The 13,168-nt window shown below is 48.7% G+C and overlaps 1 protein-coding gene across 3 annotated transcripts in view; it reads left to right on the top strand.

Annotated features, from left to right (window-relative positions):
* Window positions 1–11,439: 11,439 nt before the first annotated feature.
* SMIM3 (small integral membrane protein 3) overlaps window positions 11,440–13,168 on the top strand; it is a 34,463-nt gene continuing 32,734 nt past the window's right edge. For 2 of the 3 annotated variants that reach the window (XM_062188830.1, XM_062188829.1), the window contains exon 1: window positions 11,567–11,650. The gene's annotated coding sequence lies outside the window, so the exon portion shown is untranslated. Of the gene's footprint in view, window positions 11,651–13,168 lie in introns of all 3 variants that reach the window. The other variant, XM_062188831.1, reaches the window with a different exon arrangement.

The following is a 13,168-nucleotide window of genomic DNA, read 5'->3' as shown; positions in this document are numbered from 1 at the left end:
AAATGAGCAGTAATCACACTTTCACCGTAGAAATGTCCTCGGGAGGGCTAAGTGGCTGAACACACGTAAAACCCTTGTTAAAAAGTGAGTCCTCAGGAAATGGTTTTTAAACTAAATCATCTGCTTCGAGACAATAAAGTTAAATGTTTTTATTACTTTTTTTTTTTTTTCTTGAGACCACACTGTGCTTCAAAAACTTGACAGCCTGAACTGAGCCATCTGCCAGTAAAAGACATTCTGTTCCGGCTTAGCTACATGACTGTGTAATAATTGACTACTCTGGAATGAAGCCATGAGAGATGATTCAAATAATTATGACCATACTAATGAGGCCACGTGACCATTACTCCACTTCAAAGCTGTAAAATGGAACCCTTCCATTTCCTTCTCTTCCTGTCTGCTCGGCAACTTGTTTTATCTAAAATTCCACATGTGCAGAAACTCCTGTCATTTGCCTTTTCTGCCTAATTATTAACTCAGTTGAAGTCTTTCAGCTGCAATAATAATAATAAAAAGTTTTAATTAAAATAAAAATGAGCCGTGCATCTAGTTTTCAGGGTAAAAGCTTGTTTCTTTTGAGAGTTGGCAAGCAAGTGGAGATTCTCCAAGGACTAAGAATGCATTTTGTCCAAGGATCTGCCAAGCAAAAAGAACTTGGGACTTTGTCCAGGAGGAAAGAGGAAGGGAGAGAGCATAGTAATCTCAGGGCTGGCTTCTTGGGAGGTACTGAGCTGTGAAGGCCTGGGGGGTGGGGGTGGCGGGGACTCATGTCTGAGCCAGGACGTAGTCCTCAATGGAACAAGGTAGGTCATCCCACACAGATATGCTTTTAACTGAAAACTGTACTTATTGTCAGAGTTTTGAACACTGCAACAATTTGAAGGTGCAAGTGACCTCAGAGAATACCACTCAACTTCCTTCTTTTTACTTCTCAAGTTCACAGACCCAGAAAGAAGGGACGCACTCAAGCTCGCCTGGCAGCCTAGTGACAGTGCCAGGCCAAGAAGCCACGGTTTGGTGCCATTTGGTGCAGGGTTACTGCCTTTCCATTGTGACAATGGTGTGCCCGCTTCCTCAGCCCCACAGCCCCTCACCCTCCCAGCAGAATCCTCCTGCAACTGCTCTCTGCTTGCATACCACCAATGTTGGGGAACTCATCATATCCAAGGAAATCCCATTCAGCCCATTTTTATGCAGCTCTCTTAAGAAGTGCTTTCTTGGTTTCTCTCTGTCTCTCTCTCTCTCTCACTGTCCACTCTGCCTGTCAAAAAGAAAATAAAAAAGAAGTGTTTTCTTGGGGCCAACATTGTAGTGTACTGGGTAAATCTGCTACCTGCGAAGCCATCATACCATGTGGTCACTGGTTCATGACCTGGCTGCTCTGCTTCTGATCCAGCTCCCTGCTAATGGCATGGGAAAAGCAGTGGAAGACAGCTGAAGTGTTTGGGCACCCACACTCATGTGGGAAACCTGGATGAAGCTCCTAGCTTCCACCTGGCCCAGCCTTGGCCATGTGGCCGTCTGGGGAGTGAACCAGCTGATGGATCTGTCTCTGTATTTCACTCTCTCTCTTTAACTCTACCTTTCAAATAAACAAATGAATCTTATTTATTAAAAATTTTATTAAATAAATTAGAATTATAAAGAGAGAAATCTTCATCCACTGGTTGACTCCCCAAATGGCTGCAACCTGATCCAAAGCCAGGAGCTTCTTCCAGGCCTCCCACGTGGGTGCAAAGGCCAAAATACTTGGGCCATCTTCCACTGCTTTTCCAGGCACATTAGTAGGGAGCTGGTTGGGAAGTGGACACCAGGACTTGAATGAGTGCCTGCTACACCCCAATGCTGGCCTCTATATTGTTTTCTTAGAGTGATTCGAGATCTGTCTCTCCTGATATTCTTCGGTTCCTTATCTGTGCCCTCTGTCCCAGGACATGCCTTAGAGATTTGCTTAGCATCTCACAGCCTACACAAGTGCCCCTCTCCTTAGGTCAATGTCTTGTTTTCTTTCTTTTTTTATTTTTATTTAAAAAAATTTTTTTGACAGGCAGAGTTAGACAGTGAGAGAGAGAGAGACAGAGAGAGAGTTATAGTCAGTGAGAGAGAGACAGAGAGAAAGGTCTTCCTACCGTTGGTTCACTCCCCTAATGGCCACCATGGCCGGCGCTGCACTGATCCGAAGCCAGGAGCCAGGTGCTTCCTCCCAGTCTCCCATGCGGGTGCAGGGACCCAAGCGCTTGGACCATCCTCCACTGCCCTGCTGGGCCACAGCAGAGAGCTGGACTGGAAGAGGAGCAACTGGAACTAGTACCTGGTGCCCCAATCAGGACTAGAACCCGGGGTACTGGCGCCGCAAGCAGAGGATTAGCCAAGTGAGCCATGGCGCTGGCCAAATATCTTGTTTTCTTGCTATTCTTTTTTCTAGACACACCATTACCTAGACACAGAGCGATGGCTAATATTATGCATCCACTTGCCTAGGTGCTTAGATGTTTGGGCAAACACATCTGGATGCTGTCATGCAGGTATTTTTGAGATGGCCTTAACATTTAAATCAGTAGATTTTGATTAAAGATTACCTGCCACAATGTGGATAGACCTCATCCAATCAATTGAAGTCCTTAAGCAAAAGACTGATCTCACTGGAGGGGCAGGGAATTCTGCCAGAAAGGCTGTGTTTCCACTGAAGCTACAATAATATCTCTTCCCTGGATCTTCACTGGCCTGCCCTGCAGGGTTAGGACTGTCCAGCATCACAATCATGCGAGCCTGTTCCTTAAAATCTCTCCTTCAGGCTGGCATTGTGACAGAGCAGGTTGAGCCTCTGCCTGAGATGATGGCATCCCATATGGATGCCAGTTCGAATCCCAGCTGTTCCATTTGCCATCCAGCTCCGTGCTAATGTGCCTGGGAAAGCAGCCGAAGATGACCCAAGTGCTTGGGTGCTTGGGCCCCTGCCACCCACGTGAGAGACCTGGATGAAGTTTCCAGCTCCTGACTTTGGCCTGGCCCCGCCCCTGCAATTGTGACCATTTGGGGAATGAACCAATGGATAGAAGGTCTCTCTCTCTCTCTCTCTCTCTCCACTTCTCTCTGTAACTGTGCCTTTCAAATAAATGAGTAAATCTTTAAAAAATAAATCTCCACATACACACAATTGATTCTGTTCCTCTGGAGAACTCTGAATTCATACAAAAAGTTTTTCAAATACACAACTTTGCCTTAGGTACAATCTCAGACCTTGAAAGAGATATCTTGGTTGACCTCTGATCTTCATCTTGGTGATGCATTCTTTAAACCAATGGAGAATGTATTCTGTACCCAGGGGCTGGGCACTGAGAGGTAAATATGCAGTGAAGACTTTGAACTTGGGGAAGACCTCAGTGAAATCAGATCCTGCTCAAAACCATCAGTGCAGAGTGGCATAGAATTTAGGCTCAGTATTGAGCCAATCCTGAGTTCACATCCCAGCTTTACCACCAGCTGTGGATCTTGGGATCTCACTGAGCCTTAGTTTCTCCTTTTGTAAAAGGAGGGGTTTGGATTAGATGATTTTTACTTTTCCTTTAATTTCATTTTCATTTTCAACAGGCAGCATCTCAGTGTAGTGCAAATGCAGGAAGGGGGGGATTGCATGGATATCTAGGTATCTACTTCAGAGCCCAGGAAAAGACCGACATGAATATATCATTCATAAATAGTATGCACTTTACTAGTCATGTGCTCTTTCACAATCCCATCTCATCATCCCCAAACCCCTGGAGGCAACACACTTTACAGGGTCACACAGTAAATGCCAGACTGGGACTCAAACGCGATTTTCCAAAACCCTGAACCTCCTTTTGCTTGGGAATTCGGAGCATTTGGGAAGAACAATCTGAGATCAAGAAGTCTGGAAAAGCAGCGGAAGATGACCCAAGTGATTAGGCCCCTGCACCCACATGGGAGACCTGGATGAAGCTACAAGTCTGAGATCTGTTTCAGCGCTGTGTTCTCTTTCAAGAGTTTGTCCGCGGCTCACTAGGCTAATCCTCCACCTGCGGTGCCGGCACTCCAGGTTCTAGTCCCAGCCGGGGCGCTGGATTCTGTCCCGGTTGCTCCTCTTCCAGGCCAGCTCTCTGCTGTGGCCCGTGAGTGCAGTGGAGGATGGCCCAAGTCCTTGGGCCCTGCACCCGCATGGGAGACCAGGAGAAGCACCTGGCTCCTGGCTTCGGATCGGTGCAGCACCGGCCGCAGCGCCAGCCACAGTGGCCACTGGGGGGGTGAACCAATGGCAAAGGAAGACCTTTCTCTCTGTCTCTCTCTCTCTCACTGTCCACTCTGCCTGTCAAACAAACAAACAAGCAAACAAAAAAAACAACGTAATTTGTAACATACATACACGGGGCATGTAGCAATATTTTATTCACATGTTCAGTGCAGGAACAAGTAGGATGACAAGAAAGCTGAAGCAGACTTGCTAAGTTAGATGCCATACTGGTTAATGTCCTACGGAGTAATAAAAATATAACCTTTGAGATTACCTTTTCTAACAAACACAAGTTCATTTGTATTCCTATTGGACAAACCAGCCAACAAACACAAAATCAAACCAAAATACTTGTATCAAGTTTTCACAAGTTAGTATCTAACTTTACGAAGTAATGAAGTATCTGGACCCTACGGGATTGCTAAGCAGTGATCAAGCAAAGGCGCACACCCCTCGGGAGTCAGAGGTTTTTAGGTTGTGCTTTGGTGTGATCTTGGGTCTTGTTTAATCCATTCACACTTAATGTTACTGATATGGTTGGATTTACACCTGCCATTTCACCTGTTTTCATATCTTTCATGAATTTTTTGCTCTTCTACTTTTAAAAAAAAGATTTATTTATTTATTTGAAAGTCAAAATTACACACAGAGAGGAGAGGCAGAGAGAGAAAAGTCTTCCATCTGCTGGTTCACTCCCCAATTGGCTGCAACTGCCGGAGCTGCGCCAATCCGAAGCCAGGAGCCAGGAGCTTCTTCCAGGTCTCCCACGTGGGTGCAGGGGCCCAAGGACTTGGGCCATCTTCTACTGCTATCCCAGGCCACAGCAGAGAGCTGGATCGGAAGAGGAGCAGCCGGGACTAGAACCGGTGCCCATATGGGATGCTGGTGCTTTAGGCCAGGGCGTTAACCTGCTGCACCACAGCGCCGGCACTGTACTCTTTCTTTACTGCTTTATTTTACAGCGAATTGGTAGTTCCTAGTGTAATCACTGATGTTTTAAGGTTGCTTTTCTTTGCTCATCTATTCCAATACCAGAAAACTAAAGCCGAGAATGAATCTGCATCGGGTTTTACATGCAGCCCCTAAAGGGAACAACTTCCTTTTTTTCTAAGGTCCCCAGCATTCGCTGAGGTTGCTGGCTCGAAGGAAAATGGAATTTCTTACTCTCTCATTAGCATAATGCTGGGACCCTGCAAGCCAGCGTAAGTACCAGAGCAGTTTTCTGGGAGAGCGCTGTAGCTCTGCTTCCGCACAGGAAGTGCACCTCTTGTTCCCTAACAGTTATGTGATTAGAGTTGATTAAATGAAATTTATTCTCAAATGTAAAGCTGTATTTAGCCGACATATCCTGCTAAGGAGGAGGGTATGTTCTTGGACTCTATTCAGATGATTAACCATGCAAGGACTCAGTAAAAGCATTTACTCTTGAATTCGGAGGGGGTTACTAGGAACGCAATATCATTCAAAATGACTATTTCCAAGTTTACTAAACTGAGGGCTAGCAAAAAGAATGCTGAAAATAAAAAATGGGAAACAGACTTTCTATATGCACATCAGAAAACAGATCATTAAAAACCATCCAGGGGGCCAGCGCTGTGGCGTACTGGGTAAGGCCATTGCCTGCAGTGCCAGCATCCCATATGGGCGCCGGTTCAAGACCTGGCTGCTTCACTACTGATCCAGCTCTCTGCTATGGCCTGGGAAAGCAGTAGAGGATGGCTCAAGTCCTTGGGCTCCTGTCCCTGCATGGGAGACTCGGAAGAAGTTCCTGGCTCCTGGCTTCGGATTGGTGCAGCTCCGACTATTGCAGCCAGTTGCAGAGTGAACCAGCGAATGGAAGACTTTTCTTTCTCTCTCTCTGCCTCTCCTTCTCTCTCTCTCTCTCTGTGAAACTGTGACTTTCAAGTAAAATAAATAAATCTTTAAAAAAAAAATCCAACAATATATGGAAACAACCTGATTACATTTCCTTCACTGGCTTACTAGGCTCCTGCAATTTTTTTCTGGCTCTCAAATCTTGGATCTTCAGTGTACATCCATGCTCATTTGCATATGCATTGAAGAGTCTTGGAAAACCTGATTCAGTCCTGTGGCTCAGTCTACAGCTGTTTCCTTGTCTGTTCCAACAGGAGTACCTGGTTCATTCTTGTCCACCACGGTGCTGGGCCTGCCTTTGATGACCACTCTTTAGCTTATGCAGAGGTTTTCAGGCAAGCATGGAGGAAACTGGTAAGTGTATTGTCACGGGGGCTAAGAGCTACAACTCTTCCTTGTTTTCAGGCACCTATGCTCCTATCTTATGATAATGATGATTATTATTTGAGAATTATCTACTGTTGCCTTTCCAAGGACATGTCCTGAATTTAGAAAAATGTCACTGTTAGTGAGTTTTGATATGTCAAACCATAACCAAGGACATGCGAAAGCCAGCAACAGCACAAAAAGGCATTTTCCTTAGATACATACCATCTCATACTTGCCCAGATTACACAGAAATGAAAAATAACTTCTACTAGCTCTTGTTAAGAACAAAGTAAACATTCTAAGACTAGTTTCTTGCTTTTTTATCATTCTTAAAAAGATTTATTTATTTGAAAGACAGAGTGACAGAGAGAGAGAGAATGAATATGAATTTTCCATTCACTGACTTACTACCCAAATGATTTCAGTAGCCAAATCTGGAACAGGCTGAAGCCAGGAGCTAGGAGCTCCATCCTGGTCTCCAATATGGATAGCAGGGACCTGAGCACTTGGGCCATCTTCTGCTGCTGTCCCAGGTGTGTTAATTAGCAGGAAGCTGGATGGGAAGCATGGAGCACTCAGGACTCAAACTGGCATTCTGAAATGGGATGCTGGTGTTGTAAGAGGTGGCAGAACCAGCCTCTAGTTTGTCATTTTCACACAGACAAAAAGAAAACTAAAATTTGCTTTTGCCGGTAGAGGATTCACTATCCCTTTAAAACAGTGCTACAAGGGGTTGGTGTTGTGGCACAGTTGGTTAAACTGCCTCTTGGGACACCTACATGCCCTATCCGAGTGCCGGTTGGAGTCCCGACTACTACTCTGCTTCCCACCCAGCTTCCTGCTGCTGCATCCTGAGAGGCAGCAGAAGATGGATTAAGTGCTTGGGCTCCTGCCACCCACATGGATGGAGTTCTGGGCTCTGGGCTTCAGCCTGGCCCAGCTGTGGCTGTGGTAGGCATTTGGAGAATAAACCAGCGGATGACATCTCCTCTCCTCTCCTCTCCTCTCCTCTCCTCTCCTCTCCTCTCCTCTCCTCTTCTCTCTCTCTCTCTCTCTCTCTCTCTCTATTTCTCTCTCTTCTTCTCTCCTATATTCACCTTTCAAGTAGATGAAAACTAGCTTTGAATTCAAATTTTGTCTTTTGCTAATCTGTCATATTCTGGCACATTTACTTCCCGAAAAAAATCACTTACTTTTCCCCTTGATAAATTGCGCTGCACTCATAATTGTACATGCACATTCACATTTCTTTGTGACTTCAGTTGTCAGTACAGTCTCAATGATCCACATAAATTACCAATATAACTGCCCAGCCCTGGTGTTGTGGTATGTTTGGGGGGCAAGCCAGGGATGTAAGATCTCTCTCTCTGCCTTTCAAGTAGATGAAAATAAATCAATAAACATAAAAAAGTGAGGCAAATTGTGTTGTGTGAATAGTGTGCTTGGTGGTCAATGTTTTTGCATTCTATCTTTTTAAGAAATTATCCATGGGTTGGCACCATGGCTCACTTGGTTAATCCTCTGCCTGCAGTGCTGGCATCCCATATGGGCACCAGGTTCTAGTTCCGGTTGCTCTTCTTCCAGTCCAACTCTCTGCTGTGGCCTGGGAGTTCAGTGGAGGATGGCCCAAGTGCTTGGGCCCCTGCACCTGCATGGGAGACCAGGAAGAGGCACCTGGCTCCTGGCTTCGGATCGGCGCAGTGCCGGCCATAGCGGCCATTTGGGGGGTGAACCAATGGAAGGATGACCTTCCTCTCTCTCTCTCTCTCTCTCTCTCTCTCTCACTGTCTATAACTCTACCTGTCAAATAAATACATAAAAAAAATTTAAAAAGAGAAATTATCCAGGCAGCTAAAGATCATTCACTAATTTACTTGATTTAACATCAGTCTAAATTCTTAAAGTTAAACGCCTTGGAAATTATGTTTAAGCTGATTACAAGGTAACACATCAGTAATGATTTTAAAAATTGAGGAAAGTCAGGTTAACAAGAATCTCTGTGACAAAACTCTGTATTTTTTTTTTTTCTATCACATCATCTCGTGTTCTGCGTGGTGTCACAAGCTGATAAGATCTTGCCTGTTATTTTCCTTATACATTGTGAATATGTTTCCACTCAATGAAAGCACAATCAAGAGAGATAATTTGTTTTCTTTGTGGCTGGAATGTGTAGGAGATATTCAGTGAATAGCTTTACATGAAGGAGAACATGAACAAAATATTCAAATAATTGCATTAGACAGAAGGGACTGGTCTCATTGTGCTATGTTACAAGTGAGGAAACTGAGGCACTAGTGATCCTCTAGCTACTGAACAGGCACAGAATTCAGTTTTTCTGATTTCTGGTCCAGTATGTCACATTCTTCCCCACCACTAAATACGTATACCTGTGCAGGTGACAAATGAAAAGTCTGTGTAGACGAGATTCATAGTGAGGGCATGTGCTACGGACTGCAGCCTAGTGGGGGCCCCTGAAGCAGTATCTACTTTAAAAACATTTATTATTATTATTATTATTATTATTTATCAGAGAGAGAGAGAGAAATCCCACTGGCTGGTTCATTCCCCAGCTACCTGCAGAGCTGGGACTGGAGCTGGGCCCAAGGCCAGGGTCAAAGCTGGGAGCCAAGAGTTCAATCCAGGTTTCCCACATGGGTGGCAGGAACCCAATCACTTATGCTGTCCCTGCTGTCTCCCATGGCCTGCATTGGCAGGAGGCTGGAGTCAGGAGCCAGGGTCTGGAATTGAACCCAGATACTCTGATGTGGGATGCAGGCATCTGAATCACTGGGCCAAAAGTGCACTCCTGAGCAGTGTCACCATGGAAGCCAGTGTCATTAGCCTACACTTCTATGCAAATTTCCCCCCACTGTCAAGGGATCTCCAAGTGAGCATTGCTCCTGACTGTTTTCCCTTTGGAGCCCTTCTTGACTTAGGGTGGGGGTCACATCCTGGTAAACCCATCCCCAATCGAAAATACTGTAATTCAAAAGTGCATTTACGATACCTAACCTACCCAACATCATAGTGTAACAAGAGTGATACACTGTCAGTGTCAACTATTACCCCTCTGTGTGCCTGGGCTCACTGCCACTGCCCAGCGCCACGAAGCAGCAGAGACTAACATCTGTAGCCTGGGGAAAGATTGAATGTGTATTGCTTTACACCATGGTAAGGTAAAAAAAAAAAATCACAGGTTGAGACGTTGTGAGACAGGGGTAGTCAGTATTTGTAGTTGAGGACCAAGAAAGTGAAATACTGGGTGTGCGCATTTGCCCTAGGGGCTAACTCAGCAGGTAAAAGCAGGCTGAATCCCATATTGGAGTTTAAGTCCCAGCTCTGCTTCCGGACTCCAGCTCCCTGCTAATGCGGATCCTCAGAGGCAGCCGTAATGGCTCTAGTAAATGGGCTCCTGCCATTCCGTGAGACCTGAACTGCGATACAGACTCCACGTTTTAGCCTCAGCCCAGCCCTGACTGCTGTGGGCATTTGGGGAATAAACCACAGGGTGGAAACTGTTTTTCTCCATCTCTCTAATAAGTAAATTAAAACAATAGCAACAAGAAGACAGTGAAATCTGAGTTGTTTCTCGGTTCTTTTGTGTTATGACAAAAGCTTACTGATGAAATTGGCCATGTTCTCCCCGCTTCCACTCCAACCCAGCACGTCCTCTTCCCTTGCAGCCAAGTCAGTGCAGCTGAGACAGCAGGCTTCATGCCGCACACTGCGCGCTGGGGATGCAAACTTTCTGTTTGGCTTGCTTCTTGGTCTCCAGGCAAATTGATAATAAAGAAATAGCAAAATACCGATCCATGGCTCACCGGGAAAGGCAGATGCAGCACGGTGGATACTGGCTCCGGCCCTGGCAATCCTTGTCTTGCACGCATTGGGTTACCAGTTGCCCACCCAAGAGAACTCCCTCTGTCTTCCTCTAACCAGGGAAAAATTTGGATTAAGATCCCCCTCCTTTAAGTTTTTTTCTACTATGAAAAGTGTTGAATGAAACTCCTCAGAATTCATTCTGCTTGCACTTAGGATCCCACACTTCGTCTTAGCAGAACGTGCTGCTGGGTAACGAGCCTTAGAATGTCTGTCAGAATCATTTCTCAGCCACTCGCCTTCTGCCCGTTGTATGGGATGGGATGATTTTCTTTCTGCAGGCCGGATCCCTGAATGCGGGGAAGCTGCCGGGTCATGTCAGGGCCTACTCCATATGGGATCTGGGCCTGGCTGAGTACCCGCGGCTCTTGTGTCCACAGGGGAAAGGAAGAAACTTAAACGCAGCGGGGCTCCCATACTCCGCAGTGCGCCACTGGGTGTCAAGGCCTGCGCTGCTGCTTTGAGAAGAGTAGGAATGAGTCAAGCGTGGATGGCAGCCACCCCTGCCAGGAACCACAGAGCGAGCGGGGCAGGCGGCTGCAGGGTTGGCACCCCGTGTGGGGCTGGGAAGCCTGGTGTCAGCTCGGTGCTGGGCTGTTTATCCTCATCACAAAATCACAGGACGCTCAGGGGCCTATGATGGCATGCAACCAACCAGCTTCGCACTGGTCCTCCCACTGAGGCTGGACGCACCTTACAGAGAATGAACCTGGTGAAGCCTCCTGACCACTGCACACGAACCCACCTGCTGAACTTGCCCTAGTCTAGACGACAGCTGGACAGGACCTCGCAGGGTACATTTTGGGTCCGCCCTCCCTGTTCACGATACGCAGAGCGGCGGCCCGGAGAAGCAAAGCGACCTGTCCAGGGCTAGTGTGCGGTCAGGCGCGAACTTAACGCGAATTCCCGGTGCCTAGGTCCCCGCGCAGGGGGCTTTCCCGCTCGCGACCCGCCGGGCAAACAGGGGGAGGAGCCGAGTGAGCTTGCCCGGGCCAGGGGCCGGGGTTTTCCGGGGGCGCGCCCCGGCGGCCGTGCATTCCTGAGCCGCCGCGCGCCGCGCGCGGGTGCCGAGCCACGCGTCCCGGCCGCTCCTGCGCGTTCCCGTGTGTCCGGGTGCTGAGGGGCCCCGGGTTCCTGGGGCGGGTCGGGGTCGCTTCCGGCTGAAGGATCTCCAGCGGTCCCGGGACCTGGAGGAGCGCCCACCAGTCCTGTGCCAGGAACTTTCCGCGATCCGGCGGCGACCCGGTCGCGGTGTTGACAGCAGCTCAGCGGATCGCGGTGAGTGGGGCCACCGGCGGCGTCTGCGGGGCTCAACTCCACAGAGCCCTGCGAACTCGCGAGCCGAAGCTCGTGCTGCCCCCTGCCCGGGGTCCTCTGGCCGCCCCTGCGGTGCTCTCTCCCGCCTCCCTTCTCGCCTTCCTCACTTGCTCATTGCTCCCCCGCCCCGCTTCCCCTTTCTCCCCGCTCCCAGCTCGAGTCGCCGCCACCTTCTGCTCACGGTCTTGGGCCTCCGTGGATGCCAGAGCCCCACCAGGGGACGGCTTCCTCCCCGGATTTCCTGCCCTGCCTTCCCAGGAAGCGTGCCCCCTCCTCGAGCCGCTCTGCCGCCCTCGGCCCTCCAGGCCCGGCTCCTGGCCCGAGTACTGGAGGGCTCGGATCTGCACCGCCCAGAGCAGCGATTCTCTGCTGGGAGTGTGGGAGTCCCGACCCGATGGGTTCTAGCCCTGCTGCCGTCGCAGCTACTTCCCTGTCCTCTGCCAGCCTTATTTCTCCATCTGTGAAATGGGGAAACCATCGTTTGCACGGAAGACAGACGAGAGAGGGAGTGGGAAAGCTATCTTGGTCCTTCCTCCGGCCACCTCCCCTTTACCTGGGATGTAGTTGTGGCAGGTAGACTCCCCGCCTGCCCTCCCATTTCTCCCAGCTAGGGACTGCTAGCGCCTGGCAAATAGTCGGTGCTCAATACATGCTCCTGTGTCAAACAAAACATCTGTGCCAGCGTCCGGGCTCTTACTCTGATACAGCAGCCAGTCCGGCGCCTATTCCTGCTGGCTGGCACCTGGGGGTGACTGGCGTCCCTCTTCAGACAGTGACTGTCTAAGGCTTACACGTGCTGCCCTGGGTCTCTGGTACCAGGGCAGTGGGCACCAGGATAGTGACTGCCAGATGGGATTGGGAAGATCCTCTGAGTTACTTTTTTTTTTTTTTTAAGATTTATGTATTTGAAAGGCAAAGTGACACACAGAGAAGGAGAAACAGAGAAAGAGATCTTCCACCTGCCAGTTCATTCCCCAAATGACTGCAAAGGCCAGGGCTGGGCTATGCCAAAGCCAGGGGCCTAGCACTCCATCTGGGTCTCCTAAGTGGAAGGCAAGGGTCCAAGTATTTAGCCCATCTTCTGCTGCCTTCTTAGGCACATTAGCGGGGACCTAAGCTGGAAGCAGAGCAGCCAGGACTCCAAGTAGCCCTGGGATGTTGGTGTGGCAGGCCTCGGCTTAACCTACTCTGCCGCAACGCCGGCCACAGCTTTGAATTACCTTGACTGAGGCCCTGGGCCTCTGCAGTGTGAGGACAGGGGAGGGGACAGGTGCATGTTTGTTTGGGAGTAGCCACGGCATGCTCTTTCGGGTTAGGCAGGGCACTCGCCAACCCGCTGGACATTCGTAAGACAGCCCAGCTGTGCGGCAGGACATGATGTACTCCTGCAGTGAGAACGGAAAAAGCCAGGCAGCGTTTCTGCATCCGAGACCTCCTGTTTCCAGCCACCCTGAGGGCTATGACTCATGCCATGGGGCT

Source organism: Lepus europaeus, chromosome 4, assembly GCF_033115175.1.
Source record: "Lepus europaeus isolate LE1 chromosome 4, mLepTim1.pri, whole genome shotgun sequence".
Taxonomy (NCBI): Eukaryota; Metazoa; Chordata; class Mammalia; order Lagomorpha; family Leporidae; genus Lepus; species Lepus europaeus.
This window is presented reverse-complemented; position numbering and strand designations above follow the sequence as displayed.